At 42.3% G+C, this 18,678-nt stretch overlaps 2 pseudogenes; both read left to right on the top strand.

Moving 5' to 3' along the window:
- The first annotated feature begins 916 nt into the window (after positions 1–916).
- LOC26530219 lies at positions 917–8,144 on the top strand (annotated as a pseudogene).
- Positions 8,145–9,191: 1,047 nt separating this feature from the next.
- Positions 9,192–11,461, top strand: LOC124461145 (annotated as a pseudogene).
- Positions 11,462–18,678: the final 7,217 nt, after the last annotated feature.

The following is an 18,678-nucleotide window of genomic DNA, read 5'->3' as shown; positions in this document are numbered from 1 at the left end:
AGTTGAAACATCTGGTCTCACTCGTAGCGGTGCCCGACGATTTGTTTCCAGGCGCCACGGCAGTTGTTGTTGACTGCGCCTTCACGCTGTTGCTCTGTCGGGAGGCAGCGGCCTGCATACGGAGGCGTTCGTAACGTTCCAATAAGGGCTTCAGTTCGGCCACCGTCCGGGCTGAGTACAGCATGCCGACTCGAGTAGAATTGTCCCGCAATCCATCAATTATCAGGTCGACCAGCTCGTTCTCCGGTATCGGAGCATTCATGGCAATCTCCTGCATCTCGATTGCGAATCTCAAACATCCCTCGCCTGCCTTGATGCGCCGGCCACGCAGAGCGTGGTACACTTCCTCGACGCTACACGAGCGTCCAAATTCTCGCAAGAGGATTGCTTTTAATTCTTCGTAGCTGTGCACCGATACCGTGCGCAGCAGCACCGCCGCCGTACCTTCCAGCATGCGACGGCATGCGATCAAACGTAGGCGGTCGTTCAACTGCAGAATTCCAAATGCGTCTTCCAGGTCATTCAGCCATTTCTTCACGTCATATGCGTTATCCGCTGAAAATCGAGCCACCATGCTCTCAATGACACTCACGTCACTGACTTGCTGCCTCGGTGCTTGGTATTCGTCAATCCCTTGCTGCAGCTTGAGGATCTGATGCTGCAGCTGTAGCAACTCATGTTGTTTCTGCAGCGTCGCCAGTTGCTCATCCAGGCTGCGGGAGGCGGAAGTGGCCGGTGTGATGGCGGCCGCGGCAGTCGGTTCGGAGGGCACTAAAGCGGGCATCTCTTCCCATGGGTCCGCGTCGGGACCAGTGACGGGGGCGGCGAGCGATGCCCAACCCGCATGGCAGACATATAGTCGGCGGGCACAGCATCCGCAGGTACAGTGGATGTGGCAGCGGCGGCAGGTACCGTAATGGATGCGGCGGCAGCAATGGCAGCGAGTGCAGCGGCGGCAGCGGTGGTGGGTACAGCAGTGGCAGCGGGTGCAGAGGCGGCAGCAGGTGCAGCGGCGGCAGCAGGTGCAGCGGCGGCAGTCTGCAGAGGTGGCCTGTAAGCGGCGGATGCAGCAGCGGCGGGCCCAGCAGGGGCGGATGCAGCGGCGGCGGGCCCGGCAGGGGCGGATGTAGCAGTGGTTGGCCCAGCAGGGGCGTATGCAGCAGCGGAGGGCCCGGCAGGGGCGGATGCAGCAGCGGCGGGCCCAGCAGGGGCGGATGCAGCGGCGGCGGGCCCAGCAGGGGCGGATGCAGCAGCGGCGGGCCCAGCAGGGGCGGATGCAGCGGCGGCGGGCCCGGCAGGGGCGGATGCAGCAGCGGCGGGCCCAGCAGGGGCGGATGCAGCAGCGGCGGGCCCAGCAGGGGCGGATGCAGCAGCGGCGGGCCCAGCAGGGGCGTGTGTGGTAGCAGTTGGCCCAGCAGGGGCGTGTGCGGTAGCCGTTGGCCCGGCAGGGGCGAATGTGGCATCAGTTAGCCCAGCAGGGGCTCGTATAGCAGCAGTTGGCCCGGCGGGGGCGAGCATGTCAGCGGTTGGCCCAACCTGGGCGAGTACGGCAGCAGCGTGCCCAGCAGGAGCAAGTGTGGCGGCAGTTGGCCCAGCCGCGGCGGGCCCGGCAGGGGCAAGTATGTCCGCAGTTGGCCCAGCAGCGGCGGGCCCGGCAGGGGCGAGTATGTCGGCAGTTGGCACAGCGGCTCTCGGTACTGCAGCGGCGGCTCCAGTGGCCGCCGGTACTGCAGCGGGAGTCAAAGCAGTGGGTGCGCCAGCAGCGGTGGGCGTGGAGGCGGCCGTTCTCGATGTGGAACGTGTGGCGTGCCGTGTCCCGAAATATGTATCCTTTCGGGTGGTCATCCCACTTCTGAGTTGTAAACACCTATTTATTAAGTAAAAATGATAAAGATTAGTTTGTATTGGTCGGATTAAATCTTTTCGTTTTGCACAGATGCAACTTGCTCGTTGCATCGCCGGAAGAGAAGAGAGACGCCGTCTCTCAACCTATCGAGGACTTATCGCTAACAATCGATACTTATTACTAACAATCGATACTTATTACTAACAATCGATACTTATTACTAACAATCGATATATGCATGAGTATTTAACAGCCTTTAAATAATTGGAATCTTGCAGCGCGTTTCAATGATTTAGTAAGATTTTCTATTTCTGACATAAATAAACTTGCGTTCTTGCCATTTTGTTTTAAATTCATTAATCTTGCCTCTGCTACCTGAACTGTTTCACCCTTAATTTCTTTCTTTAATGTTTGGATTATACCATTTATAGTGTTTTCATTAGTAACTAGTAGTCTAACGTCCCCTTTTAGTTTTGTTTTTATGACTTTAATATCTGTTTCTTCATGTTCTGCTTTTATTTCATTGATTAATTCCAGTGAATCTATGAAACTTTGAATTGTTTCTACTCCACCATCATACTCCTGAATCAGCTTAAAAGCTGTATTAAGAAATTCAATCTTTGTTTGCACCATCTTTGGTTTTGTATTATCTTGAATGTTTTCTGGGTTATCTTTTACAGCTGGTTTATCTTGAATGTCTCCTGGGTTATCTTTTACAGCTGGTTTATCTTGAATGTCTTCTGGGTTATCTTTTACAGCTGGTTTATCTTGAATGTCTCCTGGGTTATCTTTTACAGCTGGTTCTTCTGTGTCTTTTGCTACTAGAGGTTCAAAAGTTGCTTCTAGATTCGAATCTACCGGTATTGTGAATTTTATATTATGTTTTGTTGCTATACTTATTAGTTGTTCATTTAAACTGTATATTAGGCTAATATTATTAGCTCAGTGAAGCTTTTACTGCTTGATTCATTGCATATGTCTGTACTGCTACTCTTTATTCTATTGTAACTGTCGAAGATAGTTTCAAGGTGCTTATTTATGGTTTGAGGGTGTATATAAATAGTTTTATTTAGGCACTTGTATGCTTTCTGAAATTTTTCTTTCAATATTTCTATGTTCTAGTCCATTGAAATTTTGTTACTTTTGGTTTTATCGTATTTTAATTCCCTTAAAATAATTTTGTTCTCTTAATATTTAATTTTCTGATTCTTCTATTTTTTTTCTTTGTTATTTTTTTTTTTCAAATTGTTTAAAATTCTATTTTCTAATATTTAATTATTTCCAAAAAAAAAATGTTGTAATTTCTTATAGGGTATTTAGACTTCATTATTGGGCAGTTTTGATCTTGTGGAGCTTGCGATCAGAAAGCTTTATGTGTGCTTTCAAGCTTTGTGAAATTTACTTGAGCTTTTTTTTTTTAGAAGCTCGCTTTGACCGTGGCGAGGTTTACAACTGTGCTTATGTTGTTTGTGCAATTTTGAGTGCACATGGTTAACATGGGCTCTTTGTTAGGGTATGTTGGGGTATATGCGGCTGATTGGAATTTAATATTTAATTGTATAAATATATGTTTTTTTTTTCTTTTTGTGTATTTTTCAATTATGCATATGTATATGTATATATGTGTATATATGTATTTTTTCTTTTTTCTTTTTTTTCTAGGGTATTTTTGGCAATGATAGACTTATTCAAATCGGACAATATATTATTTTTTTTTCATTTTATTTTTTCTCTATTTTGTTAGTAATTATTTAATTAATTAATTATTTACATTATTATTTATATTAATTATATACATGCCTACATATAATAGCACACTTTTTGTTTTTTGTTAAATTTTTTATGTTGTTTCTGCATCTGCTGCTGTTGTTGCCTCGCCTGTTTGGTCCTCTGGTGCACTTTTTCCTCTTCTCTCCTCCTTCTAGCAAGCTCTGCTCTTCCTGCTGGTTGCCTGGCACGGTACTATTCTATGCTTAGCGGCCGTGGGCCGTCCAGTGGGCACTCCTCCAATGCCTTTTGGAGCGCTTCCTTTTGTATCCTTTGGCATTTGTTAATGTGGTCTGTCCCGATTTTTTTTCACTTTGCCTTTTTTTTCTTATGGCAAGGATTTTTTTATTATTGCCTTTTTATTTATTGCCAATGTTAGGCAGGATCGCCATAAAATAGGCGAAGGCAAGGTTTGACTTGAAGTGATTTATTGGGGCCGCAAGCCCGGTATTTATAGGAGAACGTTTACATTGGTCTTATGGCTAGTGTCCTTAACGGTACTTAAAGCTAGACATTATGCTTAAGTTCTAATTACTTATAATCTATCCCTAAAAGTATGTGGCCTAATCTTATCCCTAAAAGTATACTACAATTGAAACAATAGTTTTGAGGGAGCCCTGTGAAATGTTGAAATGTTTGGCCATAAATTATATGACTATATCGCCCAGCAATGGTGTTAGTGGAGAGTTAAGATATGAGGCTTAGATTTCCATCACGTATATATGTGTGTTGTTATTCTGCATGAAACTGTCATATTGCAAATGACACGCCAGGGAGTTGTCCCTCCATTTCTCTATTTCGCTGCATTAGAACCGAAAAATGTTTCGCCACAAACCACCAAAAGATGGTAGGTCCTAGATATGTCCTGTCCTTTCGTTTCCGCTGCTGCTGCACTGACAGCTGCTCGTGTTTTTTGGTCATCACATTAGCGCCATTTTCAGCTTTTGTGTGGTCATAATTCACCAGAATTAATTGTCGCATTCGAGTTGAAACTGTTTGTGTGTGTGTATCCTTTAGTTAGCCATTTTAATAGAGAGCACAATAAAAAGTGCCAATCCCTTCAGTCTCTGGGGTGCTGTCTTAATATTGAATGTGTTGGCAGTTTTCACAAAAGTCCTTAAAGCAGAGTTTTGGCTAGACGACCTTCAAATAGCAAACATAATAATAAAATTTCATAAAAAATGTCCAACTTGAGGGTAGGGGGAAGACAATTTCCTTGATTGTCTCAATGTGAAAACATTTTATGCTAATTTCGAGTTAAAAGGGAGAGAGAGAGTGAGAGTCTTGTAGCGATTTGGGTCTAGGGCCTGCAGCAGCCTTGTTTTGGGTTAGGCAACAAGAAATTAGTTTGGCATATCAAAAAAGGGTTCTTTCACCATCTTTATCAGGTATTTGTTTATACAGCTGCATTCTTTTTTTAGTTTAGGACTAATTTTATTACATTTTGCCTTTGCTTTAAGCCAACGGCAATGTCAGTTCTTTTTCGGGCCCTCTTTCACTTTTGGATTGTTGTTGCTATTTATACGAAATGGCTTTTTAATTAGGCAAATAAGTACTTTGTAAGTAAATTCTTTTTTTTTTTTTGGTTTAAGGGTGCGCCAGCCTGTTGGGAGCGGATGTGGTGGGCGTAACTGACTTGCCGCCCATTTGGCAGACACTCGTAAAAATAAGACAAGAGACTAGCGAATTTGGTCTCTTTTACTCAATATTCTTCTATCTCTCTCTCACTCTCATTCTGTCTCTGTGATAACGATGCCATTCAAATGCTAAACAAAAAAGGCGGCAAAAAGTTGAAAAACTTTTGTTTTGTTTTATTTATTATACGTATTCGGTTGCTGTTGTTGTTGTTGTTGTTGTTGCAGTTGTTTTGGGTTATAAAATGAAACGAATGTAGACAAAACTTTGGCCCCATTTTGAAAGTTGCACAAGCTATGCAGACAGAGAAACGCCCTCAGCGATTCCGACAATTGGGTTAGAAATGGGCAAGAAATGGGAGTTAAATATGTACAGTGGTAAATGTCTAATATAATTAGGCATAACAGTTTAGCCACTTTGCATAGTGAAATCTTGGGTATAAGCCGGTATAGTGAGTAGAGATTACGGTCTTTGTTGGCGGCAACGGCAACGGCAACGGCGGCATCTGTAGCAGCTCATGGGGGCAGATGCTTCAACAACAATTGAAATAAATGAATTTACTAAAGCAAAAAAAAAACGTATATAAAAAGGATTGTGGCATAAAATTCAATGATAAAGTCTTGTATAAAACCGGAACCTTGGACACACTCATTCACACACACACACACACACACACACACACACACACCCTCAGCGGGGTGGCATACACTTAAAACTAAGCCAATTTTGTTTGGCCTCACACAAACTAGGCGGGAGAATGTCGGGAGAGGAGAAAAAAAATCTGGCAGCTATTTCAAACTCAATTAAACACGGTAAAGCCAAGTTAAGGGTACCTTTCATTGCCCTAGTATCCTTTCCGTTCTCTTGGACACAGCTGTTCTTTATGTACCCCACACCCATACATCTACACACAAATAAGCACACACACACTCTCCTCAATGGGGGATACATTGGTGTATTTTAAATATTTTAATACTGCCGGCAGTTGCTTTTCGGTTTTGTTTGGTCTTTTAGTTTCATCTCATTTGGAAAAGGTCGAAAGGCCTAACATTATTTGATTGCCACTTCAATCCACTTTCACTCTTTGTCTCTTTGGCTCACAATTGTCAATTCCCTTCCACACACACGCACACACACACTCCGGATAGGCACTTGTGTTTCAACTGAACCTTTTTGTTCTTTCCTCTGTATTCTTTATGTTTTCATTTTTGCATATAAGGCTTTTGTTTATTTGAATTTTCGGCAAAAGTGATCCGCATAGTGACCATGCATAATTAGATTGAAATTTTTGGGTCAAATTGTTTGTACTTTGTAAATTGATTTCACTTATTTGTTTTGGACACAAAATGTTATTGTATCTAATATTGAATGCTGTTAGCTATAAGTACTTGAATTTCTGTAGAAATAAGCTTCATCTTCAAGCCAATGTTAATAAGGTAAAAATTTTGTTACGAAATATTTAATCGAAGCATGAAATTTGTCTATATATTATGAAGTTCGTTTTAAGCTTATGACTTTAATGAATAGGTGAACTCAATATTATAAGGGTTTCTAGTCTAAGACCCACCTAAAAGGGGCACTTTTCATATAAAAACTATATGTATTTCTTTGCTAATAGTAGCTTTTAAATAACATTTTCCTGTCGTTTTGACTTTTTTTTTTAACAACTTGTTAAGTACTTAAATGACACTTGAAATCAGAACTCTCCTTCTTTAATCTGAAAATCTTTTCTGTCTATTGAATTAATCATAACAATCCAACTACATTAAATATATTTTTTTTATGTTCATAAGAGGCTTAAAAAATGTACTAAGTTCAATTCAAAGAATTAATCTAAGCCGTGAGGTATTCGTAAGTTCGCAGAATCATTTCCAATTGTAATTCTGATTGTAATTCTAGTCATATACTAGGTTAGTTAAACAACCACAAACGTGCCAAAGTACAGTTGTATTATATTTTCTTTAGTGCATCTGATTTGGTGAAGCCGCTTCAGATGAACACGATGTTTATTCTTAAACAATGAGGAAAAAAGTAAACCAAAACTGTCTTTCGTAATTTAATATCTGCATTTAATGTGCCAAGAAAGTGAAGACATTAGCTTTTTAATGGAAATTTACGTTGTTTATTTAGTGATCGTTACTTTTGGTATACAGAATTTAAAACTAAAGCCTCATACTTCATTCCTATAAAGTCTATTAGAGTTCCCTTTACCTTGCTATTCTCTCTTCGAAAAAAGGTTCTTTATTCATGCTTCAATTCTTCTTTTGTATTGTATTTAAATGTTTTTATGGTCTTTAGTTAACGACTAATTTTGATTTAACTAGATCAGGGCACTTCTCACATGAGTGCTAATTGAACTGAATTTTAAATGAAAGTAAACAAAACGAGAAGCCGCAAGTTTGAAGAAAGAAACACCGACACGTTTACTATTTATTGGCGGTATGGGTATACCTGTTGATGGTTTACATTTCGAATCAGTTACATCTGGCTATGTGTTGAAAGCAGAGTACTTTCTGCCCACCAATTCAACAGAGATCACGCTCGTCTATCTCAAACCGATGACCGTATCGGCCAGAGAGAAGGAGACAAATGGAAATGAGCAGTTTGACTATGGTGCGATATATCGTTGGATTATTTATCGTGGCATTGAGATGATATTGGACAATTTGGGACTACCCGGACGGAGTTGTTTGCTACGAGTGATTTGTGAATATGCAGCTGTTCTCTTGAGCCATGAAAGCGGTTTACTTGGCGAGATTCTACACATTATATTAACTCCATCGAGTTCGAATGACAAACTAACGCATCGAATGGATGGTGAATATCAAGAGTCTATGCCAAAAAGTGTTCAAAATCACCTATGGATCTGATTATTATAATGAAAGTGAATAAATGAAAATGAAACCTGATTGATTGTTATACAATGATTTCATTAAGTTTGGTGACAATAAGTAAATGTGATGTGTGCACGTAGCGAATGTTAGTTAGTTAGTTAGTTTTTCTGTGTGTTTAACTAACTAAAGCCTATCTAAAACTTTGTGTAAGACATTTTTTTTTGGGGCGCACAACATAAACTGCAATCGCGTACAAGCGGGTGTGACAATTACAAAGTTGATAAACATAATTATTAGTTTTCGCACACATTGTCAGCATGATCTGCATGCCCAATCAGCATCAGTTGTAATTAAACATACGAAACACCCAAGCAAACACACACACACACACACACACACACACACACACACACACAAAGGGAGAGACACACACACACAGATGACAAAAAAAGTGAAAAGTGCGGGCGCGTTTACTTGCCTTCGTCTGTTTTTTTTTCAAGTTTGAACGTTTTCCCTCCTGAAATTTAGGAACTTTTGGTATCGCCGGTGTCAAGTGCAAGTGTCTACTCACGTATACCCATTGGTCTGCCGTTCCGTCGCTGCTTGCTGGGATTCCGATCTTCAGTCTTTTTTCCCCCGGTCGCTGGGTCGGTGTTCCTGGGCCTGCCGGAGGGGAGCGGGGGGCCTTTTTCTTTGCCCGCCCATTTGCAGCTCAAGTGGTATTGGTGAGGTGGACTTTTTCACGCTTATTAGCTGTGTTGTGTCCTCCTTTGGCACGTGCAGAAAAAATACCAGCTGCTGCCAGGTTTGCCACACATAGATATAAATCTAATCAGCTGAGTTACCAGCACCTGTCTGGCTCGCCTCAATCAGCTGATCGTAACCCACGCTCAAATGCTAAACAAAAAAGGCGGCAAAAAGTTGAAAAACTTTTGTTTTGTTTTATTTATTATACGTATTCGGTTGCTGTTGTTGTTGTTGTTGTTGTTGCAGTTGTTTTGGGTTATAAAATGAAACGAATGTAGACAAAACTTTGGCCCCATTTTGAAAGTTGCACAAGCTATGCAGACAGAGAAACGCCCTCAGCGATTCCGACAATTGGGTTAGAAATGGGCAAGAAATGGGAGTTAAATATGTACAGTGGTAAATGTCTAATATAATTAGGCATAACAGTTTAGCCACTTTGCATAGTGAAATCTTGGGTATAAGCCGGTATAGTGAGTAGAGATTACGGTCTTTGTTGGCGGCAACGGCAACGGCAACGGCGGCATCTGTAGCAGCTCATGGGGGCAGATGCTTCAACAACAATTGAAATAAATGAATTTACTAAAGCAAAAAAAAAACGTATATAAAAAGGATTGTGGCATAAAATTCAATGATAAAGTCTTGTATAAAACCGGAACCTTGGACACACTCATTCACACACACACACACACACACACACACACACACACACACCCTCAGCGGGGTGGCATACACTTAAAACTAAGCCAATTTTGTTTGGCCTCACACAAGGTCGAAAGGCCTAACATTATTTGATTGCCACTTCAATCCACTTTCACTCTTTGTCTCTTTGGCTCACAATTGTCAATTCCCTTCCACACACACGCACACACACACTCCGGATAGGCACGTGTGTTTCAACTGAACCTTTTTGTTCTTTCCTCTGTATTCTTTATGTTTTCATTTTTGCATATAAGGCTTTTGTTTATTTGAATTTTCGGCAAAAGTGATCCGCATAGTGACCATGCATAATTAGATTGAAATTTTTGGGTCAATTTGTTTGTACTTTGTAAATTGATTTCACTTATTTGTTTTGGACACAAAATGTTATTGTATCTAATATTGAATGCTGTTAGCTATAAGTACTTGAATTTCTGTAGAAATAAGCTTCATCTTCAAGCCAATGTTAATAAGGTAAAAATTTTGTTACGAAATATTTAATCGAAGCATGAAATTTGTCTATATATTATGAAGTTCGTTTTAAGCTTATGACTTTAATGAATAGGTGAACTCAATATTATAAGGGTTTCTAGTCTAAGACCCACCTAAAAGGGGCACTTTTCATATAAAAACTATATGTATTTCTTTGCTAATAGTAGCTTTTAAATAACATTTTCCTGTCGTTTTGACTTTTTTTTTTAACAACTTGTTAAGTACTTAAATGACACTTGAAATCAGAACTCTCCTTCTTTAATCTGAAAATCTTTTCTGTCTATTGAATTAATTATAACAATCCAACTACATTAAATATATTTTTTTATGTTCATAAGAGGCTTAAAAAATGTACTAAGTTCAATTCAAAGAATTAATCTAAGCCGTGAGGTATTCGTAAGCTCGCAGAATCATTTCCAATTGTAATTCTGATTGTAATTCTAGTCATATACTAGGTTAGTTAAACAACCACAAACGTGCCAAAGTACAGTTGTATTATATTTTCTTTAGTGCATCTGATTTGGTGAAGCCGCTTCAGATGAACACGATGTTTATTCTTAAACAATGAGGAAAAAAGTAAACCAAAACTGTCTTTCGTAATTTAATATCTGCATTTAATGTGCCAAGAAAGTGAAGACATTAGCTTTTTAATGGAAATTTACGTTGTTTATTTAGTGATCGTTACTTTTGGTATACAGAATTTAAAACTAAAGCCTCATACTTCATTCCTATAAAGTCTATTAGAGTTCCCTTTACCTTGCTATTCTCTCTTCGAAAAAAGGTTCTTTATTCATGCTTCAATTCTTCTTTTGTATTGTATTTAAATGTTTTTATGGTCTTTAGTTAACGACTAATTTTGATTTAACTAGATCAGGGCACTTCTCACATGAGTGCTAATTGAACTGAATTTTAAATGAAAGTAAACAAAACGAGAAGCCGCAAGTTTGAAGAAAGAAACACCGACACGTTTACTATTTATTGGCGGTATGGGTATACCTGTTGATGGTTTACATTTCGAATCAGTTACATCTGGCTATGTGTTGAAAGCAGAGTACTTTCTGCCCACCAATTCAACAGAGATCACGCTCGTCTATCTCAAACCGATGACCGTATCGGCCAGAGAGAAGGAGACAAATGGAAATGAGCAGTTTGACTATGGTGCGATATATCGTTGGATTATTTATCGTGGCATTGAGATGATATTGGACAATTTGGGACTACCCGGACGGAGTTGTTTGCTACGAGTGATTTGTGAATATGCAGCTGTTCCCTTGAGCCATGAAAGCGGTTTACTTGGCGAGATTCTACACATTATATTAACTCCATCGAGTTCGAATGACAAACTAACGCATCGAATGGATGGTGAATATCAAGAGTCTATGCCAAAAAGTGTTCAAAATCACCTATGGATCTGATTAGTATTATAATGAAAGTGAATAAATGAAAATGAAACCTGATTGATTGTTATACAATGATTTCATTAAGTTTGGTGACAATAAGTAAATGTGATGTGTGCACGTAGCGAATGTTAGTTAGTTAGTTAGTTTTTCTGTGTGTTTAACTAACTAAAGCCTATCTAAAACTTTGTGTAAGACATTTTTTTTTGGGGCGCACAACATAAACTGCAATCGCGTACAAGCGGGTGTGACAATTACAAAGTTGATAAACATAATTATTAGTTTTCGCACACATTGTCAGCATGATCTGCATGCCCAATCAGCATCAGTTGTAATTAAACATACGAAACACCCAAGCAAACACACACACACACACACACACACACACACACACACACACACAAAGGGAGAGACACACACACACAGATGACAAAAAAAGTGAAAAGTGCGGACGCGTTTACTTGCCTTCGTCTGTGTTTTTTTCAAGTTTGAACGTTTTCCCTCCTGAAATTTAGGAACTTTTGGTATCGCCGGTGTCAAGTGCAAGTGTCTACTCACGTATACCCATTGGTCTGCCGTTCCGTCGCTGCTTGCTGGGATTCCGATCTTCAGTCTTTTTTCCCCCGGTCGCTGGGTCGGTGTTCCTGGGCCTGCCGGAGGGGAGCGGGGGGCCTTTTTCTTTGCCCGCCCATTTGCAGCTCAAGTGGTATTGGTGAGGTGGACTTTTTCACGCTTATTAGCTGTGTTGTGTCCTCCTTTGGCACGTGCAGAAAAAATACCAGCTGCTGCCAGGTTTGCCACACATAGATATAAATCTAATCAGCTGAGTTACCAGCACCTGTCTGGCTCGCCTCAATCAGCTGATCGTAACCCACGCTCTACCCCTAATAAATTCTTCTGCATACTTCCTGGCTGTCTCTGTTATTCGCCGTAACAGACATTCGGATACTAACAGAGTTCTGAGGGCGCGGCGACAAACGGTCTGCTTGGCGTTGGGTGTGAGTCTTAGCCGCTGGTGCAAAATTCCTGGGTTCGACTCCCACCTTTGGAAATTTCTCTATATCGTTTTTTTATTCCATATTTATTCCATATTTATTTATTTATTTAAACGAAATTAAATTTGTATAGTCTGGCCGTAATTTGTTTTCCATAGTAGTTTCTTGGAATACATAGTTCTGTTTACTGTTCCTTGTCTATTGTCGGGCTGCGTCAATAGGGGCAATTGCTGGTGTCGCCGCCGAGTTGGAGCGGCATAACTCCCAGCGTTGCGGCAAGAGGAAATTCTTGTCCTGCGAGGGAAATTGCCTCTAGAACGCGCGGCCGAGTCAATAATGATGAAGAGGACGCCGCCACCGCAGCGGCAGCAGGTGGCAAGACCTCTTGCACCCGCCCCGTCGGTGCCTGTGGCAACACCAGACGCTGCCCTTGTAGTGGATGCTCACGAGGCAACGCCGAAAAGGCTTAGAAGCCCATCTGTTGGGGCTGAGGGACCGATGGCGAGGCAGCCAATAACGGGGCCTGCATTAAAAAAAGCAAGGTGGGGCAGGTGCGGCCTACTTGCAACGAGTTGGAGGAAATGGGCCATATTCTGGCCTCAATTGCTACCCATTATAGCAGAGATAAGGATGCTAGTGGCAAAATTAACCGCAGCATCACTAACGAGTTTAGGGAGAAGGTTGCTCGGCTGCGAGAACTGCACGTAGCAGTGATCGCCTTGCTTCAAGACAAAGGGCCGATCTCGCAATTGCCAGTGGCGTGTCCCACTTGCAGCATGTCTCCACCTAAACGGGTGAGTAGGCAACAGCAAACCGAGCTGGTGAATTCACCGTCTAAGCGGGATAAGCTGTGTCAAACGTCACCATTCGATGACTCAGGTCGTCACCAAGCGAGGCCACAACAGCAGAAGACGAAACAGAAGAATCGCCAACACCCACAGAAGTCGTCTACACGGCTTCAGACGGCGCAGTACCAGCAGGGGCAGCAACAGCTCCATCAGCAGAGCCAATCCAGTCAAATTGGATCACAGCAACAAGCCATGCAGCACCAGCAGCTACACTCGTCTGATGTGGAGCAGCCAAGGGCTCAGCAAAATGCCCAAAGCAGTCAAGAATGGGCTCCTTGAAGGTTTTGCCAACTTAAGCATATCTCTGCTTAACGTCGGCACACAACACACTTTCCGAAGGGCCGGCACAGGATCGGTGGTGGATCTTTCCTACGCCAGCGACAGTATTGCTGCTTCGGCTGTTTGGAGCGTAGGCATGGCATACTCTGCCAGCGACCACGAAATAGTGACATTCTCCGTAGGCAGAAACAGGCACCCGCCAGCGCGAACGTTACCGCTTCGGAAATCCTTCAAGGTGGACGCTTTCAACCCGCTTTTGTTCGCTGAAAGCCTGGAAGGACTCACGGAGTGCCCCAACACAAACGCAGAAGAGGCTAGACTCGATGAAGCGTGTGTTGCCAGCATGGCCCAGCGAGGGTCATTCTCGCGCCACCACACCCCAGTCTGCTGGTGGAACGAGGCAATCGCTGATGCCAGAAGGGCTTGTCTTCGAGCGAGACGGCTTTATCAGCGGGCAAGACATTCGCTCAACTTCGAGGCTCTCGGTCTGGAGTACAGAAGGCGGAGGAAAGCCCTTAAGGTGGCGATCAGGGATAGCAAGCGTGAATGTTTCCTCGAGCTATGTGATTCGGCAGAACAAGACCCTTGGGGCAAAGCCTACCAGACGGTGGTCAAACGAGTACACGGAAACAGGCAGTCATCGCCATCAGACACAACCACTGTACGCTCCATCGTCAGCAGCCTATTTCCCGACGCCCCGGAGTTATCGCATGTGTCTCCCTTGGGGACACACCTTCAAGTGGAACAATGCTCGCATGCTGAGGTCATCGAGACGGTGAGGCGTCAAAAGCCAAATAAAGCCCCGGGTCCCGACTCTATCCCCAACATCGCACTTAAACTGGCAGTAACGATACTCCCTCATGTATTCACGGAGTTGTACTCAAAATGCATAAGAGAAGGAGTCTTTCCCACCAGGTGGAAGTTACAAAACCTTGTGTTGTTGCCCAAGCCCGGAAAACCACCAGACGAGGCATCCTCGTATAGGCCCATTTGCCTGTTGGATACAGCTGGCAAGGTGCTGGAGTCGATGCTTTGCTCGAGACTGGAGTCGGCGATATTAGCAGGCGGGGGCTTATCCGAGCACCAGTTCGGATTCAGAAAGGCCAGATCCACAATCGACGCAATAAACCGTGTGGTTCACTTGGCAGCTGAGGCAATCGACGGCTCTAGATGGAAAGGCGGCAGTAAAGAATACTGTATCGTGGTGACGCTCGACGTGAAGAACGCGTTTAACTCAGCAAGGTGGGATCGCATACTGGACGCGTTGGCAACATTCAATATCCCGAGCTACCTGATGGACTGCGTGCGGAGCTACTTTCGCGACAGGAGAATCCGATACTTAACGGAGGATGGCCTGGAAGAAAGAGGGGTATCGGCTGGTGTTCCACAAGGATCCGTCCTGGGCCCCTTGTTATGGAACACCATGTACGACGGAGTCCTGCGCCTTGAGTTCGAGCAGCACACACACATTGTCGGGTTTGCTGACGATGTCGCTCTGGTGGTTTCGGCGAAGGACCTTCACGTCGCCGAAGAGCGTTGTAGCGTGGCGATAGCCAAAGTTGGCCACTGGCTATCGGCCGCAGGGCTTAAATTGGCAGCGCAAAAGACCGAGGCGGTGCTCATTAGCAGCCGGAAGCGCGTCGACTCCCTCGTGGTATCCAAGCGTGCCATTAAATACCTAGGTGTCATGCTTGACACTAGATTGTCCTTCAAGGAGCACTTAGAATACTGCAGTAGCAAGGCAGCTGCGTCGGCCCGGTCCCTAGCCCGTATATTGCTGAATACGCGTGGCCCAAAGCAAGGACGGCGCCTGCTACTATCGAGCGTAGTAAAATCCACTGCCCTGTACGCAGTTCCTTCGTGGATTAAAGGTGTGGAGGTTAGGAGCTACAGGAGGAGCCTCGAGTCGACTCATCGTCTAAGTGCTATTAGGGTGTGTAGCGCTTTCCGCACCATATCCGATGACGCAGCTCTGGTGATCGCTGGAATGATGCCCATCGATGAATGTGCGGCAATTGCGTCGGCCACGTTTGTAGCATCAAGGCAATCAAGTGGCAGCAACATAACCCAACCAAGAGGACAGGCGCGACTCATGGCATGGCAGCACTCCATGCGCAGATGGCAAGAGAGGTGGGACTCCTCGCCCAAGGGACGGTGGACCCATGCACTAATCCCGGACATCACACAATGGGTAACGAGGAAGCATGGTGAGGTTGACTACTACCTTACTCAGCTCATGAGCGGCCACGGGTGCTTCAGGAGCTACCTGAAGAGGTTCCACCACGATGTCTCCGACGAGTGCACATGGTGCGGCGCTGGCATCATAGAAGATGCGAGTCATGTGCTGCAACACTGCCCAAGATTTGACGAGGAAAGACACCGGTTGGAGAGGGTCATGGGCGAGCCGGTGGCGCAGTGTAACCTAGCCGGGATGATGGTCGCAAACTCTAACGTGTGGCAGGCGGCCGCCGCCTTCGCCGCACACGTGATGAAGAAACTCAGGCAGTTGGAGAGGGAAAGGTCGGCGAATTAAAGAAGCACACGGTCTGCGAAGCAATACCGACAAGTCGTCCCGCAGTAACCGTAATCCTTTTTTCATTATGCCCGACTTCGTATGTTTGTTCCCTTGTTATGTTATTTGTAATTATGTTAGCAATGTTTTAAATGAAAAAAAAAAAAAAAAAAAAAAAAAAAAAAAAACACAAAGGGAGAGAGTAACACAAATACGCAACACAATGTATGCGAAATATATGTTGCGTATGCGTGATGTGTGAAATTATTACGAGAGAGCGGTTACTGAGGGGAAGAGACACAACTGTTTCATTCCTTTGCTTAATTCAGTAAAATTTAAATACCAAATATAATTTATATGAATTATATGTATATATATTTTAATACATTAATACATGCCACTAATACAAATTTATTTATGTCACCAAACACCTTTAACCTTAAAGGTTAATCAGAACACGTAGGAAAACACTCTCTCCCTGTGTCTACATACATAAATGCAACACAAATCAAAATATTAGTCGCTCTGGTCGCCGGCGACTGGAGCGACAAATGTCGCTCAATGATCTTGTGCACGGGACCATTGAGCGACAATTGTCCGTCTAGTCGCCGGGACTAGAGGGACAAAAGCGACAAAGCGGCGACACAATGCTTGTTTGACCCGGCGTTCGGCAAGACATTTGGACATTTGTCTTGGCGACTGGAGCGACAACTGTCGCTAGGTTGTCGTTCCGGTCTTGAAAGCTAGGACATGCAATGTTAAATGTCGCCGCATTTTTAATGGGAGTGTCGCCAGTTTGTCCCCGGGGACAAGCGACATGTCCCCGGGGAATCCCGGCGATTCCCCGGCGACCGGTACTCAAGGGAATGTTGTTGCTTTTGTCGCCAAGACGATGATGATTATGATTGTATGATGATAGTGAAAGAATTTGTTACTTGATGCCAATTTCATTGAAATGAGAAACCAACCAAGTAACCTATCTACTCTGCCTGGGTGGCCTGCATCTTAAGGATAAAAACAATTGACCAACTTAATAGCATTATGCAAATAATCAGATAGATATTTACATACATATAACATACATGTACAGTATATATGTTAGAGTTGGCTTTGGCATCATCTGCTATTTGGTTGCAATAATCTACTTTTGCTTTGAAAATTTACAAATTTTAAAGTCTTTTATTACTTTTTGGCTAAGATTGAGCCCAAGACTTGTTTTGAACTCTTAAGATATGATATATTCAATAGAAATGATTTACACAAAGTTTCGTTGGGTTAACAGTTTGGGTAATTTGAAATATTTTTCATCAAACTTACTAAAGTTTTTGTTTCAATTAACGCCTCGATTTTTATAGATTTTCTCATTTCAACCAAAAACTTTATAGTTTATTTGAGGAAAGTTTATAATGAAATTTTTCGTTCTAATTCTTAATCTAATCTTTATATTTGGTTTTCTACATTGTATTACCTAAAATATTGGTCAAAAGTTAAAAGAAAAGTAAATATCTAAAACCAAGTACTTTTTATTTCGTCTTATAGATTTAGTAGCTAAAAACTACAAATGTTATGAAAATCAACGATTAGTAATCCAAATTAAGAAGAGGTCAGTAGCGGATCTACGGGGGGTGAAAAAGGCTAAATTCCCCCTGATTGATTGTTTAATTAATGAAACTATCCCCAAGAGTTAATGAATTCTTCAATTTTTGAGTACAAGTTTTAAAATACATACATTAAATATAAAATTTATATATTTAAAATTATTTATTTGCTAAAAATCATATTAAAATTTAAAATCCAGTTTTGATTAACTTCAAAAAAAGGTCGAAATGTAGACAAACACCAAAAACGAAAGACCCGCCTTATTACACATACTGTAAACCATGTTTTTTGAATATAGTACTATATACTATAACAAAAATATTTGGGCCCGACGGTTAACTAACCAACTGGTTAAGGCGAAGCCCTTTACACTAATTGTGATGGTGCCATAAAAAATGTCCATATGGGTATGTCCATAAAAAAGGTGGAATCTGCAGTTGCAAGGTTTGCCGTTCTTTTTTCGCTTCATGTAGTTTGAATTCCCAACTACTTTTAGCGTTGAAGATATGGTATGGCATTTACAATTGTGGATTCTTTAGCGAAGTCTTTTGATGATAGAACTTGGTGGTTTTTGAAATAGCTATACAGACAACCTGCTCACCTTTTGTGCTGCCTATGATTTAAAATCTTACAAATAAATCAGTAAGATTGACCTGAAGCCCCGCTCAAACAAAGATTTTTGATTAATTAAGAAACTTTTATCACATTCATCATATATGCCATGGGCCATTAGAGGTTAAATTCTTTGCTGTTCTTCAGTGGTTCTTGGTTTACATTTATTGCATTAATTCCTTTTTTTGGACTGATTTCATTTTTTCATCTTTTCTTCATTTTTTTGCTGATTGTCCCCTCTTTTTTTCTTGGCTGCGATTATTTCTAGTTCAACAATTTCATGTGATTTTTGACATTTTGTGCAAACATTTTGTGAGTTTTGTTCTGCGTGTGTGAGTGCAATTGTTTGTGTGTGTGTGTGTTTGCAGACATATTATCGACATTTAAATCCCTTATTTTTTGTATATCCTTTGGGTTTA

The sequence above is a fragment of the Drosophila willistoni genome, unplaced genomic scaffold, assembly GCF_018902025.1.
Source record: "Drosophila willistoni isolate 14030-0811.24 unplaced genomic scaffold, UCI_dwil_1.1 Seg212, whole genome shotgun sequence".
In the NCBI taxonomy this organism is placed as follows: domain Eukaryota; kingdom Metazoa; phylum Arthropoda; class Insecta; order Diptera; family Drosophilidae; genus Drosophila; species Drosophila willistoni.
This window is presented reverse-complemented; position numbering and strand designations above follow the sequence as displayed.